Below are 16,855 nucleotides of genomic sequence, written 5' to 3'. Positions count from 1 at the left end.
ATTTGCACTATCGTGGTTTAGTGTGGTGAATGGTGAATAAGAGCTCAGGCATGGGTTTAAATTGTGGCTCCACCACTAGTACCTCCCTGTGATAGGCAAATTCCTTAACTTTTCTGTGCCTCAGATTTCTCAGCTTTAAAATGGGAATAATGGTGCTTAACTCTTAGTGCTTTTATGAGGATTCAGCAAGTGCTTCTAATAGTAGCTAGCCTGTAGTAAGCACTCCATATGTGCCAGTTGCAGTTGGTGCTGTTATTCTTACAGTGATAACAGTAACACTGCCTCTTTCCACAGGGATCAGTGTTAGAGTTGAGAGAAGGTGAATGCAAGATACTCCAAGATGGGGGCCCCGGGTGGCTCAGTCATACATCTGACTCTTGATTTTGGCTCAGGTCATGATCTCATCATGGTTTGCGGAATCAAACACCATGTTGGGCAGCGTGGAGCCTGCTTGGAATTCTCTTTCTCCCTCTCTCTGCACATCCCCCCCCTAAATTAAAAAAAAAGGGGGATATTCAAAGATGATAGATTTAGTACCCAGAAGAATAAGTAGCGAGGGTAATTGATTTTGGCATAAAAATGGGGGGTGTTGGTATGTGTTTGTGTATGCTTGCACACGTCTTTTAAACATGGAAACAATTAGACATTGGACATAAGCACAAATAGAGTAAGCAGTTAGAGCTTTAGGACAGGGCTGAGGAGGATGACTAGAGCTGGAGGTAAATTTTTTAATCACCATCACAGATGATGTATGGGAAACTTACTTTGCACCAAGGTTTAAACAACATCAAGTTGTTGTCCTCTTTTATATATGGTTCTTAGAGCCTTGTTACATAAGCAATAAGAAGCTTACCATACATATTCTGTTTTTAGTAGTTACACAGAGAATAATACAGAAACTCGGCATGTATCCTTAAGGGAGTGCATCTCCTTAAAATAATAGATTACCGAGTATTTCTTGAGCTCTTTTACTATAACTCTTAAGGGCTAGGGAATTCTGAAGTGTAAGAGGATTATGCCTTTTGGTGCTTGGGTCCTTGTATGTAGATGAGGTACTTGATAATAAGATAATGTTCTTTCAAGCATTCTAATTTTTTTTTAATGTTTATTTATTTTTGAGAGAGAGAAAGAGCATGAGCGGGAGAGGAATAGAGAGAGAGGGAGACGCAGAATCTGAAGCACGCTCCAGGCTCTGAGCTGTCAGCACGGAGCCCAATGCGAGGCTTGAACCCACAAACTGAGATCATGACCTGAGCCACCCAGGCGCCCCTCTTTCAAGCATCCTAAATTAAATATAAGTTGTTCGAATTTACTTGTTGGAAGGGGATATCTTTGCTTTACTGTAATAATGCTATAAAGAATTACATATTTTATATATTCTTAGAGTTTTTGAATTTGCAGTTATTGTATACTTAGATCTTTTCTCCCGTGGATATTAAAGCAACTTTTCTGGGTTTTTATGGGTGTATATTTTAAATTTATACACTAAAATTCTGTGTAAGCATATCTTATTTATTTTTTAAAAATGTTATTTATTTTGAGAGCGAGAGAGCACGCATGCGTGAGTTGGGGAGGGGCAGAGAGTGGGAGAAAGAATCTCTAGCAGGCTCCATGTTGTCAGTGCAGAACCCGACATGGGGCTCAATCCCACAAACTTGTTAGATCATGACCTGAGCTGAAATTAAGAGTTGAACGCTCAACTGACTGAGCCACCCAGGCACCTCTGCATAAGCGTATTTAAAATTATGGTTTCTTTCTTTCTTTCCTTTTTTTTTTTTTTTTAGATTTTATTTATTTATTTTAGAGTGCAAGAAGGGGAGAGGCAGAGAGAGGGAGACAGAGAATCCCAAGCAGGCTTGGCACTGCTAGCACAGAGCCCGACATGGGGCTCCAACTCATGAAACTTAAGACCATGACCTGAGCCGAAATCAAGAGTTGGATGCTTAACTGACTGAGCCACCCAGGCACCCCTAAATTATGGTTTCTTAAACCTGTTGCTCTGTATATATTAGCTTTTTTTTTTTTTTTTTTCAGAGTCATTATGTAACCTTTTACTGACAAACCTGAATCAAGCTCTGAGCATCTGAAGAGTCTAGATTCATCCTGAATATTTGCTTTCAAGTTAGGGTTTAAAGTTTATAGGAAAAACTTTGGTGTCTTCTAAAGAGAACAATGCATGAATATTTATCTTACTTTGTATATCCTGAAAATGAAGTGTTATTACTGTCTATTATTTTCTTCAGAGCTAGCTAGGAAACTATTTAGTTGTATTACACGTACCACTCCTCTGTTCCCAACAGTGTTTCACCTTCTTGAAACTAAGAATTACACATTTATTTTTTGTTTTATTAATGGGTTCTTCTAAAAAGGTATAGTGGAGTAGATTTTTTTCCCTTCAGAGATACTTGATGGACCTTCAGAGAATTCTTGGATATTTCAAGCTTTTATTAACCTCAAAATACTTCAGCTCTTTTACCTGATACAGAAAAGATGAGATTTCTTCCTCGAGGGCATAAAAACTTTTAAGTGTACCTATTTGCATAAAATTTACTTAAAAACATCAGATTTTACAAGAAATTTTTGAACTCTTGCACATAAGAGAATTTTTTTTTACTATGATTCTATAAAAACTCCTTTGTATTGGTTATTCATCCCTTCTCTTATTAAAACATGTGAGTGGCTTGTTTGAATATGTCTCTGGGTCCTTTCTTTGATAAACACTTTGAGGAACTCTTTTGAAATAGTGTTTTGGCCACCATATCAACTCTACAAAAATATGGTTTCATGATAAACTCAACAAAAAGCACATTGGCAGCAGTCCAGAAGCTGACTCATTGAGGAGTAATGATAGACACTTTGAAGGGAATGGCCTATCACAGGGTCCTATTTCAAAGCTTCATGCTATGATTACATCAGTGATAGGCAGCCAAGAAATCAAGATGAGAGCTTGCTTGTATCTCTTGGGAATAATAGTAGGAAGGACTGAAGTAGTAGGATGCAAGTAAAACTTTTTCCTAACAATCTTGTAAAACTTGGGGATGGGAAACAAGGTGAAAATTCAGAATGGTAGTGACCTTTGTAGGGCTGCAGTGGCATTTCCTTTTTGAGCCTGGATGAAAATAGCCTTGTAGTGACTAAGGGTTAACTCAAGGAGCTCAATGCCATATCACTTTTCTAGAGCTCAGGGAATATACTTAGCCCAGTAGTAAGCACAAGTATCATGTTCATGTCAGACACTGTAGGTACTGTTTCCTACTTGAACAGAGCAGAAGAAACCAAAGCAAGACCAGAATCAGTACAGTTTTGAGGAATGGACCCTTTGCCTACTAGCACTGCACTTTTTAGGAGTAAAAATAGTATGAAGGTAGACTTGCTTCCAAACTGTGAAATAAATATTAATTCTGATTATTTCTGTGGATTAGAATAATTGCAGCTCTATTTCTAAATCCAATTTCATAGTCTTAAGTTTTTCTGGGTGGCAAATTAATCTTCTGTAATCACTAACAAAGATCACTTAATTGTTGACTCTGGAAATAGCGGTATGTCCTTTCTGTGTTGTTCAAGGTTGTCTCTCAGATAAGAAAACCCCTTAATAATCTGAAAATATTTTTCAGAGATAAAGCTAAGTGAATATGCCATGGTGATAGATCAACCCATTTTTTATTGTAGTACTGTTTCTCAATATTGTTGTACATGGTAGTTCTTTCATATGGAATATTATGAAAGATAGCTTTTAGGAATTTGCTGCATTCTTTCAAGCATAATATTTAGGAATGAAAAGTTAGTATTCAGAGTACTGTCATTTCATATGATTTTTTTCTCCAGAATGTGCCTTTCAAAAGGTAAAAGTGCTCTCTGCCCTTCCTTCCTTCCTTCCTTCCTTCCTTCCTTCCTTCCTTCCTTCCCTCCCTCCCTCCCTCCCTCCCTCCCTCCCTCCCTCCCTCCCTCCCTCCCCCTTTTTCTCTTTCTTTCTCTCTTTCCCTCTCTCTTTCTTTCTTTTCTTTCCTTTCCCTCCCTCCATCCCTCCTTCCTTCCTATCTGTATACCTAACGTGGGGCTGGAACTCATGACCCTGAGGTCAAGAGTCAAGAGTTGCATGCTCTTCCAGCTAGCCAGCCTGGTGCCCCGAAAGTGCTTTCTTTCAGAAATAGGTTACTTTGTGATAACAGAATTTGCGAGTATAGATACTTTACCCCTTAGTGATCTGGGCCTGGTTTTATTGCACTGAGAGGAAAAAAAAAATCTTAGGTTCTCTTTGTGCTTCTTTTCTGCCTTTTTGGAATGGAATACTTTGGCCATTTTGTTTTTGAATTGGCCTTTTATGTGCTAGTCCTGCTTAATTTCTCTTACATGGTTTAAACTTGCATGTGTAAATTATTTATTAGCTTTATGACTTGAGAAGTTACCTTACCTCTTTGCACCTTAGTTTCCTTCTTTGTAAAATAGGATAATACTTGTAGGGTTGTTTTAAGAGCCCTGTGCGTGCTGGCTATTTCAATTATTATAAATAGGAACCTTAACTTCTCTCCTATACTATTTGTAGCTCCCCTTTTTTTGTAATTTATTTCATAGGCATTATGGTTGAATCCAATAGAACTTTGTTTTAAAGCATAATAAACATCACCATGTATTTAATTCTTTATCATAAATAACTATACATTTTCTACTTGTCGAAGAATTGTGTTATTTTATTCCCTCAGGTTAAGATTTGAAAGATAAGAAATTAGTAGAAAGTGAGCCCTTTTCTGTGTTCTTATAGGTACCCAGATACTACTAAATGTAGGTCATTGTTTGAATTGAATTCTGAGTGTACATGCAGTTATGCAGAACAAAAACAGCTTGTATCGCACTGGAAGTACTGGAAAGATAAACCTGTAGTTGGTAGCAAACTGTGTCAGTTAAACTGAGTGATGGATCAGCAAAGAATTTGGGGCTGCTGGGTTTTATTTATAACACCATTGTTTAACAACATTGTTTTGAAATGATTAGTCTTGAAACAAAGTAATTTAAAACTTAGATATGCCAGGAAATTTGAGATTCCTTTCCACTTAAAAAATGTCTTTTAAAGAAGGAAGTGTTACTAACAGAGAGATGTAGCTCCCTGAGTGCTGTATGAATCTTGGCTATTGCTGTGGTAATTATGATCGCCAACAATATGGGTCTTGTGTTAGCCTTTAGTTTCAGGTTTGTGTCATCACTAAGTGACTTTTAAAAATGAGATTCTTCTGTTTCTTGATAAACTCTCATATGTAAGCGCATCAAATCGAACATTTCCTTTTTTCCCCTGTCATAGGATTTTTCTGTGATTTCAGGTCATTGGTTCAGTTCCAGGGGTTAGATTTCCTTACTTTTTACATTTTTGCATTATATTTGGAGGGTTATTGCTAATTCTTAGATTGTGTCCTTAAACTAGATTTTTTGAACGTTAGGGACTCCCGCGACACTTTATTATATATACTAGCAAAAGGAGTAGGGTTTTTGAGATCTTGTATTTAATTCGAGTTAGAATAATTTACAGATAGTAGCAGGTCCTTTTAATTTATTCAGCAAGATATCTTACTCCTCATTTTCTGACGTCTTAAAGGTTGAAAACGTATAGCAGGCCTGGCCAATTTCTTTTATCTATCCCTCTTGAGTACTGATTGGCTTTTGACCCAAAGGGCCAGTAGGCATACTTGACTGGTATTGATAAACAGATGACAGGAGCAAGCTGTCAGTTTTCTTTCAGTCTGGTGAAGCTGATGATAGCAGGAGGCAGGAGGTCTGTCTACAGTGGGAGAGAATGAGGCCAAAGAAGTTAAAGGAGTATGAGGTAAAGAGGTGGATCTGGTGGCTCTGAGCCTTTAAGGGTCCTACTGCCTGAAGTTCATTCTTGACGTTTCAATATCCTGTGAACCAGTCAGTTCTGATTTTAAGTTAGCTTGGGTTTCTTTCACTTACAATTGAGAGTTCTGACTAATATATCTAATATTAGTCTAAGACTGTTTCTGTAGTGACCTTCTAAGTATTTGAAGGTAGTTTGGACTTTAATCTCAGGGTAAACGTTCAATATGCATAGGTAAACTCAGCCCATAGTGGAATGAAAATAAGTCTCTTGCCATTTTTAGTGGGGTCTTTGCTTAGAGGGAAATGTGTTTATGATGAATATAGAATGGATCTGTATTCTTTGCCAACCATTTATACCTATCACCTTAATAAATAGAAGAGCAAAGATATCTCAGATTGTAATCATTTCACTGATTAGGCATAAATATCCTCTTTATTGTTTTCTCACAAAGCAGCTATGAGTAAGGTTGATGTGATTAATGAGGTATCAAGAGAAGCTTTTTTGTCTTGCTTTTTAATAAGCTGTTGGCATTATGTTGTCTTCCAAAATTTGGCTCTTTTATTTCGTGACTATATTACTTGTGTTTAACATGTTAGGTGAGAATAAAAGGTGAGTACTCAAAACTTTGTTGCAGAATTATTGTTTTGGAAGCCTTTGATTACTAGAGTTAATGTGCAAGAGCTGCAGTGAACATGCAGAACTTTAAAATATTCCAGTCCCAAAATAAACTTGATCATTGGCAAGAGTGTGGTAAGCCAAGTATTTGAGATGTCTGTGCTGCACTATCCAACTCTTAGTTTAATCTGTTTTAGCTGGCTTGCCCTATGTAACTTGAAACTTCCTTTAAGGCTCCACTGTGGGTTAAATGCAGTTCATGGAGTGCTGACAGAAGGGTCTTAGTTATACAGATCTCTTTGTCATCCCTAAAGCATACCTTCTGAGTTTAGATTTCAGTATAATGGTCTGTATTCCCAAACATGGTTCCACTAGTTACGATGGTACTTACTCCAAGACTTAGGAAAAGTATTTGCTTTACTCAGAGCACGTGTGTATGGTTCTGACTTTTTTTGCTGCCAAATGGGGAAAAAATTAGCTTTATTGAAACATAATTTGCACAAAGTAAACTTCACCGATCTTTAACGCATATAATTTGGGTTTTGCTAAATGTAAAAAGTCATATAACCACTATTTCTGTCACCTCAAAAAGGGCACCCCTTGTGCCATTAATGGCCACTCCCCTTTCCTGTCTGTGGCAGTTACTGATCACTTTCTGTATCTATAATTTTGTCTAGAATGTCATATAAATAGAATCCTATAGTATGCACTATTTTGTGTCTGCCCTAGTTCACTTAGCATAATGCTTTGAGATTCATCCCTGTTTTTAAAAGTAGTAGGTTGTATTTAATTGCTAAATAATATTCCTTTGGATATTCCACAGTTTATTTCCTAGTTGATGGGATATTTGGGTTTCTTGTTTTTGGCTGTTATGAATAAAATTCCTGTAAATATGTACATACAGGTTTTGGATGGGCATGTATTTTCATTTCTCTAGGTTAAATACCTAGGAGTAGAAATTGCAGGATTGTATAGTAAACCTATGCTTATAACTTTATAAGAAAACTGCCAAACTGGGGCACCTAGGTGGCTTAGTCGGTTAAGCATGCAATTCTTGATTTCAGCTTAAGTCTTGAGATTGAGCCCTGTATCAGGTTCCCTGCTGGGTGTGGAGCCTGCTTAAGATTCTCTCTCTCCCTCTCCCCCTCCCCTGCTCATGCTTGCTGTCAAAAAACAAACAAAAACCAACCACCAACACCCCCCCAAAAACTAAAAAAACGCTGCCAAATATTTTTCCAAAGTTGCTGTACTGCTTCCCACCAGTAGTGTATGAGAATTCCAGGAGATCAGCGTCCTTGTTAACACTTGGTATTGTCAGTCTTTATTAATTTTAACCATTCTTGTGGGTCTCTAGTGATATATTATTGTATTATTTTGTAATTTCCACATGATCATCTTTTTTATGTGCCTATTTGCCATTCACTTATTTTCTTCATTGAAGTGTCCTTTGAAATCTTTTGCCCATTTAAGAAAATAAAGTGGCTTTTTGTTTACTGTTAAGTTATATATTCTGGCTATGAGTCCTTGTTCACAGGTTTTATAAATCACATGTTCTTGTAGTTTGTGGTTTGCCTTTTCATGTTTTCTTTCTTTTTTTTTTTTTTTTAAATTTTTTTTTTTCAACGTTTATTTATTTTTGGGACAGAGAGAGACAGAGCATGAACGGGGGAGGGGCAGAGAGAGAGGGAGACACAGAATCGGAAACAGGCTCCAGGCTCTGAGCCATCAGCCCAGAGCCTGACGCGGGGCTCGAACTCACGGACCGTGAGATCGTGACCTGGCTGAAGTCGGACACTTAACCGACTGCGCCACCCAGGCGCCCCGACTTTTCATGTTTTCTTAACAGTATCTTTCAAAGATCGAGGAACTTTTATGAAGTCTGTTACTGGTTTACTTTTTCCTTGATACCTAACACCCTTTGTATCTACCTAAGGAAACTTCTCTAAACAAAAGGTCACTAATATTAAATTTTCTTCAGGAATTTTTATGGTTTTATGTTCTACATTTAGGTCTGTGAAACACTTCAAGGTAAAGTCTGTTTAATGAATGAAGTAAGGGTTGAGGTTCTTTTTGTATATGGGTGTCTAAATTTTCTCTAATGTGTTAGCTGCATCCCACAAATTGACATATTATGTAATTCCATTTAGTTTGAAATATTTTCCAATTTCATTTTGGCTGTGGATCATTAAAAAAAATTTTTTTTAATGTTTATTTTTGAGCGAGAGGGAGAGTGCCGGAGGAGCAGAGAGAGAGAGGGAGACACAGAATCTGAAGTAGACTCCAGGCTCTGTGCTGTCAGCACAGAACGCGAACTCGTTCGCTTGCGAACTCACTCACACTGAACCACAAGATCATGACCTGAGATGAAGTTGGACACTTAACTGACTTAGCCACCCAGGTGCCCCTGGCTATGGATTATTTACAAATGTATTGTTCATTTAACAAATATTTGGGGTTTTATATATTGTTACTGATTTCTAACTTAATACCATTGTGGTCAAAGAACAGATACAAGATTTCAGTCTTTTGAATTTGAAATTTGTTTTATGGTGAGGCATATCAGGGTGAATATTCTTTGTGTCCTGGGAAAGAAAGTGTATCCTGCTGTAGATATTAATTATTGGTTGATAGTATCATTAGAGTCTTTTATATATTTACATATTTTTTGTCTGCTTCTATTACTGAAAGAGGAGTGCTGAAATCTTAAACTACATTTGGGGATTCAGTTCTCTCAGTTTTTACTTGCTATATTTTGAAGTTCTGTTTTTAGGTGCATACGTATTTTAGGGTTGTTAGGTCTTCTCAGTAAATTTACCCTTCTATCATAAATGACTTGTTCCGCTTTATCTTGGTAATATTTGCTATCTAAGATGACTTTGGCATAAATATAGCTCTTGTAACTTTTTTATGACTAGTATTTGCATGTTGTATCTCTTTCTGTCCTTTTACTTTCAGTCTGTGTCTTTATATTTACAGCATGTTTCTTATAGTTAACATATAATTAGGTATTGATTTTTAAATTTAGTTTGACTATCTCTTTTATTGTTTTTTTTTTTTAGTTTTTAAAAATTAAAAAATATTTTAATGTTCTTCAGAGAGAGAGCGCTAGCAGGGGAGGGGCAGAGAGAGAGGGAGACACAAAATGTGAAGCAGGCTCTAGGCTCTGAGCTGTAGGCTCTGAGCTGTCAGCACAGAGCCTAATGTGGGACTCCAACTCAAGAACTGTGAGATCATGACCTGAGCTGAAGTCGGATGGTTAACTGACTGAGCCATCTAGGCGCCTGAGTATCTCTGTCTTTTAATTAGCGTCTTTACAAAGATCCATTAACATTTAATGTAAATATTGATATGGTTAGGATTAAGTCTGCCATCTTGCTATTTGTTTTCTATTGTGGGGATCTACTTGGACCTTCAGAATTGATAGAAGACTATTTATTAATAAGTATAGTTGATAACACAGTATTATGTGAGTTTCAGGTATAATCTACAACTTTATTTTATGTCATGTTTTAAAGTTTGAGAAAGAGTGTGCATGCACGTGAGCGAGAGAGTTGCAAAGAGAGAGGGGGGAGAGAATCCCAAACAGGCATAGAACCTGACGCAGGGCTCGAACTCACAAACTATGAGATCATGCCTGAGCCGAAACCAAGAGTCAGATGCTTAACTGATAGAGCCGCCCAGGTGTCCTAAGATTATTTTAAACTGAAGGTATTTGATATTTAGCAGATGCAGAAAGAAGCTCTTTTGGAGCTTCTCTTAACTCTGTAAAAGCAAAATCTTTTGGGAATGAGGCTTCTGTGAATGCCCTTCCCAGGGAATATTTATGGCCATAAAGAAAAAAAAAGGATAAGACTTCTCCCATCCCTGCAAAAACAGACATTAGCAAGACTTATTTATCTTCTGTTTATTTCCCTAGAAACCCATTTGTTCTTATACAGAAGCCTTTTCAATTCCTCCCGCTACTATTGCATTAAGTATATAAGGCCTCTTCTTTAGCTGTTTAGAGAGTCACCATTTTTGTGTGTTCATATACATATGAATAAATTTTCTCCTCCTTTGCCTCCATTTTCAGTTTAACTTGGAGGCCTTCAATTTTGAACCTGGGAGAGCAGAGGAAAAGATTTTTCTCCCTGACAGTATTCATCTCCTTTATTCTTTTTTTTTTTTTTTAAGTTTATTTATTTATTTTGAGAGAGAATCCTGAGGAGGCTCCACACTGCCAGCACAGAGCCTACTGTGGGGCTCAAACTGATGAACTGTGAGATCATGATCTGAATCAAAACAGTCGGATGCTTAACCAACTGAGCTATCCAGGTGACCCACTTCTGTTCTTTTCTTTAAATTAAAAAAAATTTTTTTTAAAAAGTAATCCGTGTAACCAAAATGGGTCTTGAACGCATGATCCTGAGATCAAGAGTTGCATGCTTCACCGACTGAGCCAGCCAGGCACCTTGCACTGTCTCATCTATTGTTAATTTTTTCTTTTCTTGACATTTTTTGGATTAAGTATTTTGTGACATTTACTTTATCTTCTACATTAGCATATTGACTGTACTTATTTATTCCCCTAGCTGCTGTAGGGTTTATAGTAAGCACTTTTAACTTAGCAAATACCTTCAAATAATATTATACTATTTGATATGTAATAAGAGTCTTATGGCAGTATATCTCCATTTTCTCCTCCTCCTGGTCTTTATGCTATTGTCATACTTTTTTTAAATTAAAAAAATTTTTTTTAATGTTCATTTATTTTTGAGACAGAGACAGAGCATGAGCGGGGGAGGGGCAGAGAGAGAGGGAGACACAGAATCCGAGGCAGGCTCCAGGCTCTGAGCCATCAGCACAGAGCCCGATGTGGGGCTCAAACTCATCAACTACAAGATAATGACCTGAGCCGTGGGGCTCAAACTCATCAACTGCAAGATAATGACCTGAGCCGAAGGCGGATGCTCAACCGACTGAGCCACCCAGGCGCCCCTGTCATACATTTTTTACTAGGTGTGTTATAAAACCCATAATTCATTGTTATGTTTGCTTTAAAAAAATCATCTTTTATTTTTATTCAAAAAAATTTATTTATTTATTTATTTTGAGAGAGACAGAGACAGTGTGACTAGGGGAGGGGCAGAGAGAGAAAATCCCAAGCAGGCTCCTCACCGTCAATGCAGAGCCCGATACGGGGCTCAAACTCACAAAACCGTGAGATCATGACCTGAGCTGAAACCAGGAGTCGGATGCTTACTGAGCCACCCAGGCACCCCTAAAATATCATCTTTTAAAGAGGAAAAGATATTTTATATTTATCCAAATTCTTCAAGCCTTGTTTTTATTTAGACCTTTGTTAGGGTAAGCCAAAAGAGGAAGGAGTCTTTGTCCTAGGGCGAGTTGAGCTCTGCTAATGTCTTCTCAACTGATTGCTCTTTAGTGTTCAGTAAGGTCTCTCTCCTGTGGTCTGTCAGAATCAGAGGTCTGTGAACTCCAGTGGTAGTTATGTTTAATAGTACCTAAGAACCATTTGGTAATGAGCAACTACTTATTTGCCCACTCATGTACAGCTTAGTTTAGTAAAGACACAAGAATGCCGTAGAGGTTATAGCTGCCTTGGCCTTTTGAAACTTATGTTTGAGTTTCTGTTGCATTTTCTGCTCAGCTTGGATTCCCCCTTTTTGGCCAGGGTGTGAAAAGTGCTTTGGGGCAAAAAGTTTAGGTAGTCATATATCTCAGATGATTTGTCTCCCTTCTGTCAAGGGTCACAGTTCTGAGCCAAGAACTGTTTTATACATTATGTCCAGTTGGTTATGGTGGGAGGGCTAGTCCCAAACCAGTTACTCCATCGTGGCTAGACTGATATTTTAGAAACGCAAGATTCTGTATGATAAAAGCTATTATACAGGGGTGCCTGGCTGGGTCAGTCTGTAGAGCATGCAACTCTTGATCTTGGGGTTGTGAGTTTAAGCCCCAAGTTGGTGTAGATTACTCAAAAACAAAAAAAACAAAAAAAACAAAAAAACAAACAAAAAACCCAAAACAAAAACTATTACAGCCTTTGACCACATTAATATATTGCATTTTGCAGGCAACCTTTTGCAGCAGCTGTCTTGGCTTAGCCAATATCCATGTTCTAATTATTCATTACAAGATTTTATGTAAATTAAGAAATGTTTAGTCTTTATAATAGGATTGTAAATAGTACCCTGATCTACTACTTTACCATTTGCTTCCTAATGCCTACAATTGCTAGCTGGAACTGTCTCAGTGGCCACTGTAACTACAGTAGTTTGAGCTTTAAGATACAAAGTCACTAATTAATTATGGATTCTGCTCTTGTTCTATAATATCCTAACACTTTCAGTGAAGGATTTTGTATTGGCTTCTAGGAGCTGGTATTCATTAGAATATGGGAATAATTAAGAGGATTAGCCTCTTAAAAACCCACTTTAACATTAGAAAAGGGAAGGTGATTTTAAGTGACTATTTTTTCATATGAAGGAGGCATTAAAATTTTTATGTGTATTGCTTAAAGGAAAAATTGTATGGCTAACGGTATCCTTTGTAGTTGGGTTATTGTTTAAGATTACAGACTTCAGTTTTGTTTTCTTAGTAATCTTTTTTTCCCCACTCCTCATCACTAAAGGAAAATGACCCTTTATGAGATTTAAAAATTTGTACTGTATTGGGATTTGTGTTAAAAGTTGCAACACATACTAGTAGACTTTATAATCATAATGTGTAATTTCTGTGTAACTTTCACCAAAATTGGGGCAGCTGGCTGCCTCAGTTGGAAGATCGTGGAGTTCTTTTTTTATTAAATTTTTTTTTTTTTCATTTTAGAGAGTGCAAGCAGGGGAGGAGGGGCGGAGGAAGAGAAAGAATCCTAAGGAGGCTCCATGTTTTGACATGGGGCTCAATCCCACCACCCTGGGATCACGACCTGAGCAGAAAATTGAGTCAGATGCTCAACTGACTGAGCCACTCAGGTATCTGAGCATGTAACTTTTGATCTCACGGTCATGAGTTTGAGCCCTTATGTTGGGTGTACAGATTACTTAAAAAAACAGTTTTCACCAAAAGTGGACCATCTTTGTTTACTAGAATCTTTATTTCACTGGAACAAGTCTTTGTGCCAAATTTGGCACCATTTAAATAAGAATAGTGCTAGCATCTAATTAAAAACATTTTTTTTAAATGTTTTTTATTTTTGAGAGAGAGAGGGAGGGAGGGAGGGAGAGGGAGAGACAGAGCATGAGCAGGGGAGGGGCAGAGAGAGAAGGAGACACAGAATCTGAAGCAGGATCCAGGCTCTGAGTTGTTAGCACAGAGCCCAGTGCAGGACTTAAACTCATGAACTGTGAGATCATGACCTGAGCCAAAGTCAGATGCTCAACTGACTGAGCCACCCAGGCACCCCTAATTTTGTTAATGTTTATTTTTGAGAGAGAGAGAGGCAGAGGGGCAGAGAGAAAGGGAGACACAGAATCTGAATCAGGCTCCAGGCTCTGAGCTGTCAGCACAGAGCCCAATGTGGGGCTTGGACTCACAGACTGTAGGATCATGACTTGAGCTGAAGTCGCACACTTAACTGACTGAGCCACCCAGGCGTTGCAAGAATAGTGCTAGCATGTAAATATTGGCAAAAGATGTTTAGTACTTTCCCTGCATTAAAATTTTTTTTAAAATGTGTATTTATTTTTGAGAGCAAGAGAGAGAGAGCCAGAACATGAATGAGAGAGGGCAGAGAGAGGGAGACACGGAATCCGAAGCAGGCTCCAGCCTTGAGCTGTTAGCACAGCCTAACGTAGGGCTTGAACTCGCAGATTTGAGCTGAAGTCATGACCTGAGCTGAAGTCCGATGCCCAACCGAGTGAACCACCCAAGCGCCCCCCCCCCATTTTTTTTAAGTTTATTTATTTTGATAGAGCACATGAATGGGGGAGGGGCAGAGAAAGAATCGTAAGTAGGCTTTGCACTGCCAGCGCAGAGTCCAGTGTGGGGCTTGAACCCACAAACTGTGAGATCATGAGCTGAAGTCAAGAGCCGGTTGCTTAACTGACGGAGCCACCCAGGTGCCCCTCCCCTTATTTTCATCATTACTACTAGGTAACTTAGATAGAAGGTTATAAAAATATTGTGCATTTATTTAGTACCTGTTGTTTGCTTACATTTTATAGCTTTTTTGTGTCCATGATACAAAATTTTAAAAGTTATTTTTTAATATGTATATTTTAAATTCTGTCAGGAAAGGTCATTTTATTATAAATAAATTTATATAATATATATATATATATATATATATTATATTATAGAGAGTGTGTGCCAGGGAGAGGGGCAAAGGGAGACAGAATAGAATCCTAAGCAGGCTCCAAGCTCAGCACAGAGCTCCCATGACCCTGGGATTGTGACTTGAGCTGAAATCAAGAGTTGGATAGGCAACCAACTGAGCCACCCAGGTGCTTCATCCATGATATGTGTGTGTAAGTAAGATCTTTGTGTAGCTTGAAGATCTTATGAGTAAACAGTATTTGCTAATCATTAAATGAGATTTGAATAGCTAGTAAGGGATCACTTTACATAAGGAAGTTGCCTGTCTTGAAATTGTAAAATACTTTTCTAAAATCTTCAAATATCTTATGTTGTTAATGCAGAGAGTTTAAATATTTAATTTAGAAAAGGTTAGTAACTGCTCGTGTTATCCGGCATGAGATGAACCTGGAAGGGAAGTGTTGAGCATTATCTGTACTTGTGCTGTTTACAACGTTAAGAGATATATATAGTTCTTACACTAGTCTACCAGTGTATGCCAGAATAAGGATTTATTTTATACATATATTGAGAAATAAGTCCATGATGTTAATTGAGCATCTCTATATTTATTTATTTATTTATTTATTCATTTATTTATTTATTTTAATGTTTATTTTTGAGACAGAGACAGAGCATGAACGGGGGAGGGTCAGAGAGAGGGAGACACAGAATCTGAAACAGGCTCCAGGCTCTGAGCTGTCAGCACAGAGCCCAATGTGGGGCTTGGACTCACAGACTGTAGGATCATGACTTGAGCTGAAGTCACACACTTAACTGACTGAGCCACCCAGGCACCCCAATTGAGCATCTCTAAATTGGTTGTATAATTTAAAATAACTTCCATGTATTCTAATTAATTTTGAACTTCAAAATTTTCCTTTTGGTAACAGTCAAGAGCTGAGACATTTCCTGTACCTTGAAACCTTGTCCTCTTTTATAGTTTTACCTGCTTCCTTTACATGATTTGGCTTAGATGTATTAATACAATATTTACCAAGTGCCACCTATGTACTAGACACTGTTATGCCCTAGGCATTGTGGATGCAGTAGTGAGCAAGATTATGTGGACTCTGACTTCAGTACAGTTTATGGCCTACACAAGAAAAGGAATAAGCATAGGAGCCTACGGAATTACTCATGTATAAGTTGGCTTTCTTGAATCAAGTGGGTAAAAAATATGCTGAATAGTTATGATAGTCTTCTTCTTTTTTGGTACACTGGGGGTTTTACCAGAATCTCTATGAAAATTCTCAATCAGCTATTAGTTAAATTAAAAAAGAAAATCAACTGTTAATTTAGAGGGAGCATACCTGGGCACCTGGGTGGCTCAGGCACTTAAGCATCAGAGTCTTGATTTCAGCTCAGGTCATGATCTCACAGTTCCTGAGATGGAACCCCACATCAGGTGCTGTGCTGACAGCACAGAACCTGTTCGAGATTCTTTCTCTCACTTTGTCTCTGCGCCCTCTCTCAAAATAAACAAACATTTAACAAAAATAAAGGGAGCATATGTCACTTGTTAAGAGTAAAGGGAATTTAAGAACAAAATACTGCTGGTTGTGGATTCTGTTTTTTTAAATTCAAGTTTATTTATTTTGAGAGAGGGAGTTACAAGGGGGGAAGGGACAGAGAGAGAATCCCAAGCAGGCTCTGCACTGTGAGTGCAGAGCCAGACACTCTGACAGCTTGATCTCACCATCAGTGAGCCGATGAACCCTGAGCCTATATCAGGAGTCAGAGGGCTTAGCTGCCTGAGCCATGTAGGCGCCCCCTGGTTGTGGATACTAAAAGGTAGAGGTACACAATATTGTTTGCCTTTAAGAGTACAGAGAAAGTATTGTCTGTATGTTCAGTTGAATTATTTCTTTCCTCCCCATAAGAGACCTTTTAGTATCAGGCTAAAATCTAAAATTATAGCTCTCAATGTCATATCATATGACTACATTGTTTTGCTAGTAGTCACTGGGTCATTAATTGTTTCCTCATTTTATATGTCCTGTTTTTTTGTGTTTTTTTGTTTTCTTTTTTCCTGGGGGAGGAAAAACGTTTTCTCTAGGCCTCACTTCTTTTTTTTTTTTTTTTTTCCCTTTTTTTAAAAGTAGGCTTCCATAC

At 37.9% G+C, this 16,855-nt stretch overlaps 1 protein-coding gene across 7 annotated transcripts in view; it reads left to right on the top strand.

Moving 5' to 3' along the window:
• MTMR3 (myotubularin related protein 3) overlaps positions 1 to 16,855 on the top strand; it is a 151,086-nt gene that overhangs the window by 21,801 nt on the left and 112,430 nt on the right. The window lies entirely within an intron of this gene.

The sequence above is a fragment of the Lynx rufus genome, unplaced genomic scaffold (genome assembly GCF_022079265.1).
Source record: "Lynx rufus isolate CCGP_SWC_20201006 ecotype Redwood Valley unplaced genomic scaffold, mLynRuf1.p SCAF_24, whole genome shotgun sequence".
NCBI lineage: Eukaryota > Metazoa > Chordata > Mammalia > Carnivora > Felidae > Lynx > Lynx rufus.
The sequence above is the reverse complement of the archived record's forward strand: the minus strand, read 5'-3'. Positions and strand labels throughout refer to the sequence as shown.